Here is a 16408-nt window from a genome sequence, read left to right on the forward strand (position 1 = left end):
ATGATTTTTCTTCTGTATTCTTTTAATGCGATAAGTTGTAGCAATACATTTTCTATTATTGTGCCAACCTTGCATTCCTGGAATAAACCAATCTTAGTCACCAAGTATTATTTCTTTAATACAATATTTACTTTGACAATATTATGTTTACTTTTTAAAATATATACTTGTGAGTATATTAGTCCATTTTCATGCTGCTGATAAAGACATACCCGAGACTGGGCAGAAAAAGAGGTTTAATTGGACTTACAGTTCCACATGGCTGGGAGGCATCAGAATCATGGTAGGAGGTGAAGGGCTTTTCTTACATGGTGGTGGCAAGAGAAAAAAGAGAAAGATGCAAAAGAGGAAACCCCTGAGGAAACCATCCAATCCCATGAGACTTATTCACTACCATGGGAACAGTATGGGGGAAACTGCCCCCATGATTCAAATTATCTTTCAGCAGGTTCCTCCCACAACAGTGGGAATTATGGGAGTACAATTCAGGATGAGATTTGGGTGGGGAAACAGAGCCAAACTATATCAGTGAGTGAGACAATCTATTCATTTTATTCTTTTTCTTTCTTAGTTTTGATAATAAGATTATACTAGTCTTATAACATAAGTTGGGAGTCTTTTATTCAGCTATTCTTGCAGTAATAACTAGTTTCTCAGTGGCTTGCAATCTCATTTTTTTTGGTCATATTACATATTATATTGTAATTATTATTGCTTTGGCTGGGTTCAGGTGGGCTCTGCTCCAGATGCCTTTTCCTTCTAGAGCCCAGCCTGAAAGAACAACTTATATTTGTCACATGTAGTTTTTGTGACTGAGGGTAGGAACATAAGAGGCATGATGCAAACCAAATGTGACAAACATTACATATTTTCATTGGCCGAAGCAAGATACATGGGCAAGATACAGAGTTAATGATGAGAGAGATTACACTCTATCCCGCAGAGCTTGACACTGATAGAGTGATAATGAGCAGCAATAAATTGCAGCCTACCGTAGTGATCATTTTGGTCACAAAAATTTTCTTTCTTCTGCAAGTAAAATACACTAACCTGCTTACCACAGCATCCAAATGTCACGTTTCACTATGGCATTAGGTTCTCCAACTCCAAGATCAAGTCATCTGCATCATGTCTGAATTCAACTTCTCTTACTTCTAAAACCTAAGTACGAAAAGGACAACCTAGGTGCTTCTGTCCCCATCTCTCATCTGTAATGGTAGAACAGAGTCAGTAGAACTGAAACAAACACCCTCATTAGAAAGGGTAAGAATGGGAAGTTCTTTACTGTCACTAGTTCATAGAGATTCTGAAATTCCTTTGGGAAAATGTAGTAAGGCCTCTTATTTGGGGGGTAGCAGGTATTTTTTTATTAGACTCTTGTCATGGTTCCTGGGAGATTTTCCTGTCAGTGGTTCTCCTTGACTCTCAACTTTACCCTTGATTCTCAATATCATCCTTCATATTCCATCATTTTACTCAGCCAGATCCAAAGCAAGGCTTTCTTAGTTTGCTTCCTGCCAATAAAATGTTTTCAGCCCAGCTGTATTGAACAGTTACAATCTCTTCGTCAATGAACAGTCATAGCATCTTTTAATTCAGGCTGTTGGAACTTTTGGAAATGAAATAAAAACACTTTTAGAAAATGATTCCAGCCAGTGCAGTAGCCCACACCTGTAGTCCTAGCTATGTGGAAGGATAGTTTGGGACCACCAGTTCAAGTCTAGCCTAGGCAACATAGAAAAGACTGTGTCTACAAAAAATTTTAAAAAGAAAATTAGCTGGACATGGTAGCTCACGGATATAGTCCCAGCTACTTGGGAAGCCGAGGTAGGTGGAGCCCTGGAGGTCAAGGCTACAGTCACTGCACTCCAGCCTGGGAGAGAAAGCAAGACTGTCTCAAAAAAGAAAAAAAGATTTAATTTTCTTTTAGAGACTTGACGCTAATCACGTAATGATAAGTTCTTTGAGCTAATTGGGATTCTGTTGTATTTTGCCTTAGTCTTAGTTACTGAGCCATTTTGTCCAATTGAAAGAGTTTATAGAGAGCCATGTTAATTCAGAGTTCTCAACAAAGGTGTGATAGCCAAGACTTTGATTGAATGTTTGCTCCCAAACTGTGCTTTAATAACCACAGTCTTATCCTCGTGGTCGTGTGCAAATTTGAAAATGTTTTACCATCTGGAGATGAGCAATAGCTGTTACTTTCAATCCTTCAATTTCTGAAATTTCTGGATTGTTATTTTTTACTTTACCTCTGCAATAATTTGAAAAAATATATCTAGTAAACTTGTGACTTGGACAGAGAAGTTTTTAATCAAAGCATACCTCTAGAAAGAAAATTTAGGTCATGTCATAAGTTTTACATGTGTGTACGTGTGTATTTACATATGGAATATATTTTTTACTTACATTTAAATTTTACTTTTATGAAATTGTATTATACTTATATTAAAAATTTAATCTCTTTGGTATTTATGCTCACTTTTTATTACTGACAATACTTATGTATGATTTTTCTCCTTTTTCCTTAATCTTGCTAGAAGCCTGTCAATTTTATTAATCTTTCCTAAATACCAACTTTGCTTTTGTGACATCTCTCTAGTATAGCTTTGCTTTCTATTTCATTAATTTTTGTGCCTATTTTTACAATTTTATTTCTTTAACTTTCTTTGGCATAATTCCTTTGTTCCTTAATATCTTGCTTCTTAAGTTGGATGCCTTGTCCATTCAGCTTTTTGTTTTTACTACTACATGCATCTAGCCTATAAATTTTCCTCTATGACCAATTATAGCTGAATCTAATACTATAATATACAGTTTTAAAGGTTTTTTTTCTAATATTCATCATGGTTTTTCCTTTATGAATCATTTAGAAGTATATTTAAATGTACAAGCACAGGCTGAGTAACCCATATCTGATATGCTTGAGACCAGAAGTATTTCTGATTTCAGATTTTTTAAAAGTTTGGATAATTGCATATAAATAATGCAATATCTTGAGGATATGACATAAGTCAAAAGATGAAATTCATTTATGTTTCATATACACTTTATATACATAGACTTAAGATAATTTTATATAACATTTTAAATAATTTTTTTGCATAAAACAAAGTTTTAACCCATCACATGAAGTCAGATTTAGAATTTGTCACTAGTGGTGACATATTAGTGCTCAAAAAGTTTTGAATTTTGAAACATTCTAGATTTTGGATTTTTAGATCAGGAATGTTCAATCTGTATGTGTGTTTTTAAATTGGTTTATATATCAATTGTGTTATTCAGAGAATATGTATGTTTGATAGTTAATTATGTTGAATCTTGATTTGTAGCAAAGTACAAAAAAGACCAGCTTATATTTGCATGAAATATAAGCTGCCCTTTCAGGTTGGGTTCAAAAAACAGAATCATTTTTTATAAATGTTTCATGTGAGATTATAAATAATAAGCATTCACAAAAAGACTTGTATAAAAATGTTTATATCCATTTACTCATAATAGCCCCAAACTGGAAATAGCTCATCAAATGAAAAATGGATAAAGTTTATTATTCACACAATGGAACACTATTCAATAACACTCAACAATAACAAGGCATGGCATATAATTCATGCAATAATGTAAATGAATCGCAAAACATTATGCTGAAAGAAGCCTTACATAAGAGTATATAAAAAGTGCAAAAGAGTAGGATTCCATTCATATGAGGTTCTAGAACTGGCAAAACTACTCTATTGTGGAAAAAGTATCAGGTTGCCATTGAATGGGGTGGGGAAGTAGAGACTGACTAGGAAAGGGAATGATAGAACTTTCTAGGGGCATGGTAATGTTCCACATCTTGATAAGGGTTTAAAACTGTAGAAACTCATCAAATTGTACATTTAAGGTTAATACATTTTTTATATTTTTTAATGTCTGAAAATGTCATTTTGTACTGTCATTTCTGAAGGTTAATTTAACTAAGTATATAATTTTGTGTTAATGGTCGGCTTGCACCAACACTTTGGAGACACTTTTCCACTGTTTTAGGGCTTCCATTGCTGTTGTTAAGAGTCCTCTGTTGTTTTAATTATGGTACTTCTGTAGAATCAGTTTGGCTGATTTTACTGTCTTCTCTTTATCTTAAAGGTTTGTTCATTCAGTGTAGGGGGATCTAAGTGAACGTTTCTTTTCATTTATTCTGTTGACAGTCTACAGGCTCTCAAATCTGATTCTGGTATCTTTCATCTATTCTAGAAAATGCTCAGCTCTTGGGCCTTGGAAGACTCTCTCTCCAACTTTTCAATATTAGTTCTTCTCAGTACTCTAGTTAGATATCGTGATACACTGTCTTACGCCGTCCTCCACTCTGTCTCTGCTACAGCCCGGACAGCATCTTCTAAACGGTCCCACAGTTCTTTAATCTCTTTTCAGCCATACTAAATCCACTGTTTAATCGTTAATTAGAAATGGTCTTCAATTTCAGTTGCTGTATTTTTAATTTCAAGAATTTCTTTCTTTCTTTCTTTCTTTTTTTTTTTTTGAGACAGAGCTTTGCACTTGTTGCCCAGGCTGGAGTGCAGTGGCATGATCTTGGCTCATTGCAACCTCCGCCTCCCAGGTTCAAGCGATTCTCCTACCTCAGTCTCCCAAGTAGCTGGAATTACAGGTGCCCACCGCCAGGCCCAGCTAATTTTTTGTATTTTTAGTAGAGACAAGGTTTCACCATGTTGGGCAGGTTGGTCTCAAACTCCTGACCTCAGGTGATCCGCCCGCCTCAGCCTCCCAAAGTGCTGGAATTACAGGCATGAGCCACCGTGCCTGGCCTTTGTTTTTGTTTTTAAATCTGATTGGTTATTTTTTGAGAAACTGTTACTATTTTGTTATAATTTTTTCACCTTTTAAAGATTTCTTTAAACATATAAATTTATTTTATATTGTGTATATGATAATCTCAATATCTATGGTCTTTAGGTGTCTGATTATGTGGTTTTTTTTCTTACTCTTACTCATGTATTTGTCTCCTCAGATGTGTTGTAATTTTTGTTTATCAATTAATGTTTCTTGAAATTCTTTTTTACATCTGGGTTAAAATGTCTTTAATGGAGTATGTGTATTTGCTTATGCTTGGTTCCTATAGATATTACTAATCTGGAACAACTTTAAAATAAATTTTCAGTCATTTTCATAAATGTCCTCAAACATGCATAAGTATAGTCTTGTAGTTGACCATTCTCAGGAGAGACTTTTTTTTTCTTTATTTAGCAAAAATCCAAAGCCAAGAATGGCAATTACTCTCTCTGTCTTCTGTAATGGGATAGGTTTTACCTAATTCAACTTTCAGAGGCCTGAACTTTAAGTGATGCTCTCTGGTGTAGCCTTACAGGCTTTGTCTTATACCTGCCATGTGCTTGGCGCATTAAGTCCAGGCAATGGGTCACCAGGGATTGACAGAAACCTCTGGGGAAATTACACTGACTCTCCTCCTGGATTTAGACATGTGATGGATGATGTCCTTGCATAAACTGGACTTTGTTGTTCAAAGTACAGTAATAACAGAGACTTCTAACCGATAGTTGTTATTATCATTTGAATATCACATGATTCCTTTTTCTCTGCATTTTGAGGAAAAATTGCCTTATCTTTAGACATCTAGCATAACTTGTTACCACTGGCTTCTTCAGTTAGTTTTCTTCACTAAATATCAGACATAGTGTATATGAAAAAATAGCGAAAGAATTTATCTTAGTAATGTATTACTTTCACCGTACCTTTCATTTCATTTGCAAAACCAAATGTTGGCTGGGGAAAGCAGTGACCACCACAATCTCTCCTCATCAAACACACACACACACACACACACACACACACACACACACACACACACACACACACACCATCAAACTCTCTCAGCCACTAAAAATAAACATAAATCCAATTAAAAACCATGTGCTTGCTCTGCAAACACAGCTTCATGTTAAATCTCTTGGCCTCCCCTTTCAACCAGATTGTCATCCCTAAATATCCTAAGTCTTCCTTTATACAAATTTTGGAGCCTGCACAGTTTTTTTCTGTTTCTGCCTTTAAATTCTCCAAAATCTTGGTTGTTGGATTGCCCTCCACTATTGATTTTGGATCAGTTATTTTTGCTTCCATGGAATCTTAAATCACTGTTCTCTTACATCCACAAACATGAGAATTTTCTTTCAGATTTTCAGTTCTAAAAAGCAGCTTCTTCCACCTCCAGTTCTGCTGTCATTTCACACATCTTACCTACTTCTAAAGAAAGATGTTTCAGTTAGATTCCTTTGTGTCATGTCAAAATGGATTTCCTTCTTTTCATATAAAACAACTTTGATTTCACCTTTCTCTTTCCTCAAAACCTAGGGATCACCACTGCAAAAGCTTCACCATCAGAGTGACATAGGGAAGGAGGGTTTTTAATGGGAGGATTCAAGCAAAAAGTAACAGTAAGTACTTTTTTCTTCACTGTATACTGCATATTGGTTAAAAACCTCCAAACTTTTGTCCCAGTTACCCAGATTAGTGTTTTGGTCCTTCAAATATTATGGTCTTAAGGGAGGTGTGTTCATTAAAAGAAAGTGGTGTTGACTTCTCTTCCACCTACCCAGAGAATGCAGCTCTCTCACGTGGAATGAGCAGAGGCAAGAGGAGATAAAGGATTTGGAACTTTGAGCCTCTTTCTCCTGATGCATGCACTGTGCTATTTCTTGTATATTTGTATTATTAAAAAAAAATAATAAGTGCTCTTTAAAATAAAAATGCAAATGTGTGAAGTAAGAAAGGTAAGTATCCTTGTTCCTCACCCCTTCTTCCTTCACACCCTGTGGGTAACCCCTGATAACAATCTGCTGTAACATTCTAGCTATCTCTATTCATCCATCTATCCACTTAATATATTTTAACTCCTCCTCATAACAACTACATGAAGTGGTAATATTATTACCTCGTTTTCCAATACAGAAAATGAGGCACTGTATAGGAGATACTTTCCCCAAATCTCAAGCTACTAAGCTTTGCGTCTGGCATTTTTAACTCAGGCATATTGACTCCAGTGTGTGTACTCTTTACTTTTTAAAACCATCGTTGAAATTTATTGTGAAATTTTGTTCATAAAGATGCATGGCTGTTATTTTTTGGTATATTACATCTTCTCTCAAAATTAAGTATCCTCTATAAGGCCTTTGCCATTAAGCTGCTATTCAGTTGCAATATAAGTTGCATCTAATATTAATATGTCACATTATTTTCTTCTTGTTGGTGTTTGCCATGGCACATCTATTTCCATAATGTATCTTTTTGGCCTGTTAAATAGAATTTTGTCTTATTGGTATCTGTCAGCATAAAGGCGGATTTCCTTTGTACTCAAACCTAAGAGTTATTTAGTTTTTAATATAAGTTTTTAATTATGTTTTTATCCCAACCTAAGTGTCACTTAGTGTTAATGGAGGTGAATTTCCTTTTTATTCCAGTCTAAGAGTCCTTAGTTGTTAATACAGATTTTGATTCATTCACATTTATTGCCTTATGGATTTATTTTTGAACATTCTTTAAATATTTTTTTACTTTAAAGTCTTTCTTGTTTCTTTTTGCTTTCTTTCCTATCTGAATTGGACACATTTTCTTTATTCCATCTTTTAATTGTTTTTATTTTATGTATTCTACTTTCTAGGACTTACTTTAGTAATACTTATAATTTAAGTATGTTGATTTAAAAAGTCAGTCTCTAAAATTAACCGGTCTCTGATTTTCCTCATCATATTCCCATCCCTCTTTCTACACCTGTTGTGGTTATTTTACTGAGGTGGCATGGATCTCCCATCCAAAATTTTGTGTGTGTATAAAGACTGATGATACCACAGACCTACCAACATGTTATGAAAAGGTTTATTATTCACATACTAAGGCTTTCTGTGGGAGAGCAACATGGACTTTTTAGCTGGTTCAATTCTGGCTTGAGACAGGAGGGAAAGGAGACAATCTCAGCTTGTGATTGGGGTTGGAGCTGCAGTGAGGGTTCTTGCTCACTGGCAGAGGCTTATGTAGATTGCCCTTCTGCTGGCACCAAAGGAGGGACAATCAGAACTTTGTTATCAGCCTGCTCAGATGCTAGGAAGAAGGAAAAGGGGAAATGGTGGGACTGTTTTATCAAAATATCAGAAATGGAGTCACACTCTATTACAATTCCTTCCATGTTGAGAGCATTTGGGATTTTAGTTCCAGATTGTTAATTACTTTTTCAATGTATATCAAAACATTTTTTGATTTAAATAGAAGTGTGATTGTTTTCTTTGTTGATTACCATTTCTTATGTCTAACAATTTAATTCTCTCTGGGCTCACGTTTTATTTTGCAAGAACACATTTTTCTTCTGAAGTGGTCTAGAATGATAGCTATTTTTGTCTTTCTACTGAATGCTAGTTTTGCTAGATAGAGGACTTTTCTACAAAACAGTCTTCTCTCAAAACATAAATCCTATGTCCTCTTCTAGTATCCACTTTTGCCAATGAGAACTCAGACTGTAAATCTGATTTGATTTTTATCTCCCCCAACCCCTCTTGAATCTGTATTCTTTTTTAAATTGATAAATAATAATTGCATATATTCATAGGGGACAATGTGTTGTTTCAATACATGTGTACGTTGTGGAATGAGCATGTCAGACTAACTAATATATCCATTGTCTCACATACTTAAAATTTCTTTGAGGTGAGAATATTTAAAATCAACTCTTTTAGTAATTTTGAAATGTATACTACATTATTGTGAACTGTAGTCACCTTGCAGTGCAATAGATCACCAGAAATTAGAACTCCTATCTAACTGAAACTTTGCACCCTTTGACCAACATCTCTCCTTTCCCACTCCACAGCCCAACCCCAGCCTCTTGTAACCACCATTCTATTCTCTACTTCTATAAGTTTGACATTTTAAGATTTTGCATATAGGTGAGATCATGAAATATTTATTGAGATGTTTTATTCTTAGTCTTGTGATCTAAAGTTTCAATCTTTAGGTATTAGGTATATATTGTTGTATTTAGGTATATAAAACAATTTATTATAATTTATTGTTTGGCATTCAATGGGTCCTTTTAGTCTGAAGTCTCAACTTTGTCTCTAATTCTCATCTTACTGCTCACTCATTTGCTCTTCATCCATGTTAATTCTGCCATTCAGTTCATATACTAACATTTTAATTTTGGTAATACTACTTTTGATTTTTGGGGTTGTTCATTGTGATGGCAATATTGAGTGTCAACTTGATTGGATTGAAGGATGCAAAGTATTGTTCCTGGGTGTGCCTGTGAGGGTGTATTCAAAGGATATTAATACTTGAGTCAGTGGACTAGGAGAGGCAGACCCACCCTCAATCTGGGTTGGTACCATCTAATCAGCTGCCAGCACAGCCAGGATAAAAGCAGGCAGAGGAATGTGGAAGAACTAGACTGTCTTCTGGCCTCCATTTTTCTCTCATGCTGGATACTTCCTGTCCTCAAATATCAGACTCCAAGTTCTTCAGTTTTTGGGCTCTTAGACCTACACCAATGATTTTCCAGGGGCTCTCAGGCCTTTGGCCACAGACTGAAGACTGCACTAGCAGTTTCCCTACTTTTGACATGTTGGGTCTCGGACTGGCTTCCTTTCTCCTCAGCTTGCAGATGGCCTACTATGGGACTTCATCTTGGGATTGTGTGACTCAATACTCCTTAGTAAACTTTCTTTTATATATGCATCTATCCTATTAGTTCTGCTTTTCTACAGAACCCTGACTAATACAGATTTTGGTACTGGGAGTGGGGTGCTGCCGTAAAGATACCTGAAAATGTGGAAGCAACTTTGGAACTAGTAACAGGCAGGGATTGGAACAGTTTGGAGGGCTCAGAAGAAGACAGGAAGATGTGGGAAAGTTTGGAACTTCCTAGAGACTTGTTGAATGGCTTTGACCAAAATGCTGATAGTGTTATGGACATAAAAGTCCAGGCTGAGGTGGTGTTAGATGGAGATGAGGAACTTATTGGTAACTGGAATAAAGATGACTCTTACTATGCTTTAGCAAAGTGACTGGACGCATTTTTCCCCTGCCCTAGAGATCTGCGGAACTGTGAGTCCATTAAACCTCTTTCCTATATACCCAGTCTCTGGTATGTCTTTATTAGCAGCATGAGAACTGAAAAATACAGTTCTCCTATTCACTTTTCATATTTGTAACATCACTTGCAACTTCTCTAAGGATATCCAATATCTTTATTTAAAGTGACCCCCCCCAACTTTTTTGCTTATTTTGTTAGCTTTATTTCTTCAAGAGTTAGTTCTATTTCTCTCTCCTTTGTTGTTGGGTTTTTGTTTGTTTGTTTGTTTGTTTCTGACAGAATCTTGCTTTGTCACCCAGGTTGGAGTACAGTGGTGTGATCTCAATTCAATGCAACCTCCGCCTCCCAGGTTCAAGCGATTCTCATGCCTTAGCCTCCTGAGTAACTGGGACTACATGCATGTGACACCGGGCCCAGCTAATTTTTGTATTTTTAGTAGAGATGGGGTTTCATCATGTTGCCCAGGTGGGTCTCTAAATCCTGAGCTCAAGTGATCCACCTGCCTCAACCTCCCAAAGTGCTGAGGTTACAGGCATAATCCTGTTTATTTTTACTATGTTGTTGGATTTTCTTAAATGTTTGTGAATTTTTGATTATCTCCTCATTTTTCTGTTTGAAAATACCTGTTTGCTTCAATGAGGATCTGGTTTCGATATATAAGCATAGTTTCTGTGGTGTTTGGGTGTGGATTGAATGTCCTTCAAGATGGGGTACATCTGTAACATGTTTCATGCATGGAGGCTGCCCCATTTTTCCTAATTTGTCAGCTATTAGAAGCATTGTCCTGACTCTAGTTCAAGCACCCACACTATCTGCACTTCTAGAGGAAGTCTTTCCACAACAACTTACCTCTCAAGTGAGGATCAGGGAGAGAAGCCAAATGCCATGTTGTCCCACATACATTTTCTTGGCTATTAACACTTATATTTATCCCATGGCAGCTTTTGCTTTTTATTTTTCATCTTTGTAGGTATATTTATAAGCACATATTTTCTCCCATTTCTAGAGGTCTGGGGTCCAGACTCTTATCTTGAACAATCTCTGTTGCCCTACATTTTAGCCTTTTACATCTTGGGTTTCCATGTAAGATTTCATTTGAAAACAAGTGAATGAGCCTTTAAAGTGAGCCTTTAAAAATCTCTTCAAACATGACCCTATATCCATTAATAATTTCACTTCATGAGCAGCATGCTGATAACTTGTATTATGCTTTGTACATTGCTATATTCTTATTAGTGATGATACTAATGCAATGTCAAGTCAACATTTTTTGAGAGGCAGTTATGAAGAATAAAATTTTCAATTAATACCAGAAGGGGATATAAGTAGACCTAATGATAATGACTTGCATTTATAAAAGGAATTTCTTCCTATAATGAAAACTGACATTAGTTTCTTACATACCTTGATCTAGCATTGTTAGATCTTAGTTGTGGTTAGGGTCCTGGGAAAACTCAAAGACTCTAAGTGAGTGCAATGTTGCAATCTTGTAAGAGTTTTAGTAATATGCTGCACTATTTTAGATTAGGTTTAGCAGATAATCGCAGATGGTGTAATGCAACCACTGGTATGGCTAAGATGTAGAACTTCCCTGGCATGTGGGAAGCCATGTTCTGTTCAATTTGCAGTATTCTGCAGTGCACTATAAGCAACATTGGACAGGGAGGCGATTTTCTATTATTTGACTGGGGTGGGTGGAATAATTTTAATTGCTAAGAAATTGCATTTTCATTGTAAAGCAATTCAAGTTATAGCAGATTCATAATGCAGCTATTGTAAAAATGACATTTCAGTGACATTTCTGTGAGAAGAACATGGTGATTTTGCAAATGACATGGTGAGGGCATAGCAGTTACGCGAATAACACATTTTCACAATACGTGTGCTGGGAGCATAAATAATGATGATGGCAATAATATTAATAATAATGGCATTCCATGAGAGAAAACCTTTTATCTCTGCAATTCCAAAGTTCTTTAACTCACACCTATCCACTTTACACTCCACTCAAATAATTGGTCATGACTCTTTTTGATGGAAGGGAACTGAGAAACCAAGTGGTTGCCCAACTCCATAGCAGGTTAATGGCAAACATAGAATCAGAACTCTATTTTCTTTTAAAAAGTCTTTTGGGATGATTCACCAGAATGAGTATCATGCAGGTACTGGAAATGATATTGTTCTGATTTTATTGTAGATGTATTTCCATCAGCTTTTTAGGTGGATTGTAGGTGAGCAATTAGCATCTTCTCTTTTCATATGCATAAAATAAAATGTAGCATTGTTTTATTTCAGGATGAACTGAGCTGTTCATTTCAAATATGTTTATAAAATACTCTAATAAGTTAAACAGGTAAGCAGCTTTTGTTAGCCTGAGGGCATATTATTCCCACAGTGGATATGTCATCACCATTTTATTTTCACAATGCCATTATTGTGGTATTAATATAGAAAATTCTCATTTTTTCCTCTACATATATTTTAAGAGAAAAAGAGCTTCTTACTAACTATATTGTCAGTGATTGGAAATAAGGGCTGTAGAGTAAGCATGACCTATGTGGTCAGCTTTCTGCCATGAGGGTCACCAACATAATTTATTAAACACACTAAACGCTAGAGAAAAAATTTGCATTTATTTACATACCCTTTGACCAAATGCCCTAGTCACCTATTTTGTTGATTTTTTCACTGTGTGTATGAATGAAATGGCTCACTCTAATTAAATAATTTGGGGTCAAAGCCTAATTTTATGTTATTGATACCTTGTATTTAGGCTGGAAGTATTGTATTTGGCCAAATGCAGAACATGTTAAAGCTGAGGCTGTCTCTCACAGGCTTAAAGGAAATAAAGTGTAGTAGCAAAAGCAACATTCCGAAATTCCAATTTGGACTCATTTGAAAGATAGGTGTTCATAACTAGCCATTAACTTTGTTATGCATTAATTTGGCATTGGAAGCAAAATTTCCGTTACTTTATCATTATATCTTTGAATTTTTTTTAAAAGGTGGGTAGGCTTTGTAAAATTTCGATGAAAAAATTAAGAAGATGTTTCTTTGCTTTTCAAACAAACCACTAACTTTTTCATAAATTTGACTTTTTTTAACCAGGCAAAAAAATATGTAATTTTAAGCTAAATCCAGTCCTAATTTATTGCCATACCAATTATCAGGGAGCTACTGAATTCTTCTGTTTCACAGGCTATGATTTACATTTTGTTTGGATCACTTGGTTCCACAATGTCAAGCTTTCAGCCAGAATTCTATGGTCTGACTTCATTTCCACAGCTTGCAGGCTCCTATGTTATGCCAACACGGGGTACCCATGCCTCTTGTCAGTGTTCACTCAGATGACTAAATGGCAAGGTGTGTTAATGCATGTTAAAGCTGCAATGCAAATTTGCCACAAAACATTGACATTGTAACATCTGCAAAGGAGTCATCATCATGTCAATAACAATAAGTAATATTGCCATTTCTTTCCTGTTGCTTCGGCTAAGAAACACACTGTTACTGAGCCAGCATGGGAAAGATTAGGCTATGTTTAATGACGTATTTTTGTAAAAGGCAATTTGCAGAACAATGAAAAATGTAAGAAAATATATGCAAATATTTAAAGGTAAACACTCGATGTGATGATTGGACAAGACACAATGTGGAACCAGAGTTACCTGGAGCTTGAATGAGAAAAAATAGAAAACTAATATTGTATAAAACCCCACTTAATCTTTACACTCTTGATAATGACTATTAAAGTGAGTGATGGCAAGTGACAGCCAAGACAAACGAAAGGGGCCTCTCTCACTGAAAATTTCTGTTCCATCCCCAATTAGAGGAGATAAAGAAAACTGAAGCAAAAACCTGTGACTTCTGGGCAACTGGAACAGACAGAGACTTCATATTATATAGTGAAAAAAGAGTGAACAAATTGGGTGCCTGATCTCATGGAGACAATCCTTGCAGCTGAGACTTTTAACTTGTACTCATAGAGGATGCAGCTACCATCTTGGATGTGGCAGGTGAGATTGCTGGCATAGCATCTCCGTGCCACAAACCCTATGTAGGGATATTATGGAGAAGACCCAGATATTCAGCCATAGTTTTTCTTGGAAGAGATGTTCAATACAATCTAATTCAGACATTTTGTACCTGGTTCTGAGCAACCTTGGACTTCAGTAGAGACAACTCATTTGCAAAAAAGGAGAAGCATGGGAACTGAGTGTGTGCTTCTTCAGGCCCCATGCCCACTTTTGAATATAGCACTTCCAATTCTTAGCTAACACTTTGTTTGTAAAAGGGTTCTAGTGCTAATGTTTGTAAACTACAATTTGAATTCCACCCCTCATTTCACCGAAACCTGGTCCAGAGAGGGAAATCGATGTACCCAAGTTCAAAGCCATATGGCCAGATTCAGGTAATTTATAATCTGAGAACTTCATTTTGCCTGATTGAGAGAGAAATAAAAAATGTTGAATAGAATTTGGTAGCTGGAGAACTAAAGGATTGGTCAGTAACAGAAAAACTTTATGTTTTGATTGGTATTCATCTGCCACCACTCCTGCTTTACTGCTTCTTAGCCAGAAAATGTGTTTTTTTCTGCCAGGAATCTTGGTTAGGCCACCTATCCATAACAGAAAATTCCTGTCGTTTTAACAGATTTCTCAGTGTGAACTAGCATTGTGGACAATAGAATGATTTCCCATCCCTCAGATTTTTCACCAAAGAGCTTATTTTGGCACCAAAAAAAGAATACTGGTCTTGGCAATATGTTGGCTGTGGCCCCATATCCCATGACGCAGACCCCAGATCCTGAGCCATCCTAGGTTCAAAGACTACTGGACAAAGAGCAGAAGTTCTCATTCTTAGCTCTCAGGCCTGTGCCTATGGGGTGACGTAATCTGTACCCTACCAAACTACCCACATCTGGTTCTTTAGAGCCCAGATTTCTGATGTGTCCACAGAATGCCCACAATTTCATTTTGTTTAAACCCCTCCCTCTGTTGTCTGGCTTCCTTTATTCTTTCAGGGATAGCAGCTGCTGCCAGCCAGCCCATAGCACCATTCTGAGATGCCCCAGGGAACAGCTGGAACTCTCCCAAGGGCTGATTTTACACTACTGAGTTTGGTCCCAAATATTTCCCATTTCATGAAAATATATATTAAGAAAATGTCACTCAGAACCAGAATTCCCAAAATTGACCAAATATTTTTGTGAGAATTGGTTGCATTATTTACTTTCAGTTTATTAAATCAATTTGTGGGGGTAAGTATTTTCTGTATTAATATATCATGTCTTTCTGAAGCTTAAATTGAGGTCACAGATTAGATTCACTCACTGAAAAATACAGCTTTCTTGTGTAGGATGAGGAAATATTCTTGCTTCTCTTTAGATTCTAAATTATTTTTCTCTACCTAACCCTCCCTAGCACTCCTCCACCTCCCACATTTTAAAGCTCAGAGACCTAGAGCCGGAGGTTTAAATAAAAGTGCTATGCCTTTAAAACCAGTGAAGGCAAATGGATTTTAATAATCCAGCAGTATCTTGGTCCATCATAATATTTAATCTGCATTATATCTCACTTCCTAATCACTACTCCCATTCCAATTGTGAGCAGAAGATGGACGAGTAGGGCATTTCAGATAAGTGCCAGTAAAACAAGTTTGTCTTACAGCTGGTGAGCCCCAAATACATGTGCACAGCGCCTTATGGCTGTATTCAATCAGATGACCCCATAAACTAAAAATAATCACCTCTAATACTAATACCTCTTCTTCATTGTTGCTGGTCGCTATGGTGCTGCATTCGACTGTGAAGAATTCACCGCCATTATTACCCTCAGTGTCTCTCTCTCTGAAATGTGATCTAATTGCAGAATCCACACCTGTTCCACAGTTCAATAGAATTCAGCTTTGATGTAGGCAGATTTTCAAACAACACACACATACATATGCACACACTCACACACACTTGTGCACATACATATAGACAATTACCCAGGAGTTCAGTTGGGGCCAAAAATAAATAAATTAATAAAGAGAGTGAGTTTATCAGAAAATAATGTTATGGAGAGGAGGAGGGAAAAAAAGGCTGTGTTTTGTGGTCACTGGAAGATTGCTGATGGGTGCATAAATAAGGCATGCTGGAACATCTGTTCTTTGTTGTGCATTCAGCTTTTTAATGTGTTCAAAGAGCAGCTCTGACGCATCGCTGACTACCACTCCCCATCCGAGCAACATTTTACCAGAAAATAATAAACCTTCCTGGTGGGGTGCAGGGAGCCAAGGCATTCGGGCAATGCCATTAATTTGGAAATATCT

General features: G+C 36.4%; 1 long non-coding RNA gene across 1 annotated transcript in view; it reads left to right on the plus strand.

The window, feature by feature from the left end:
- Positions 1-6756, plus strand: part of LOC116537288 — a 155733-nt gene extending 148977 nt beyond the window's left edge. The window contains exons 3-4 of the long non-coding RNA XR_004263059.1: positions 6367-6449; positions 6612-6756. This is a non-coding gene — a long non-coding RNA (uncharacterized LOC116537288). The remainder of the gene's footprint in view (positions 1-6366; positions 6450-6611) is intronic.
- The last annotated feature ends 9652 nt before the right edge of the window (positions 6757-16408 follow it).

Source organism: Sapajus apella, unplaced genomic scaffold (assembly GCF_009761245.1).
Source record: "Sapajus apella isolate SASKATOON/1434 unplaced genomic scaffold, GSC_monkey_1.0 scaffold4, whole genome shotgun sequence".
NCBI lineage: Eukaryota > Metazoa > Chordata > Mammalia > Primates > Cebidae > Sapajus > Sapajus apella.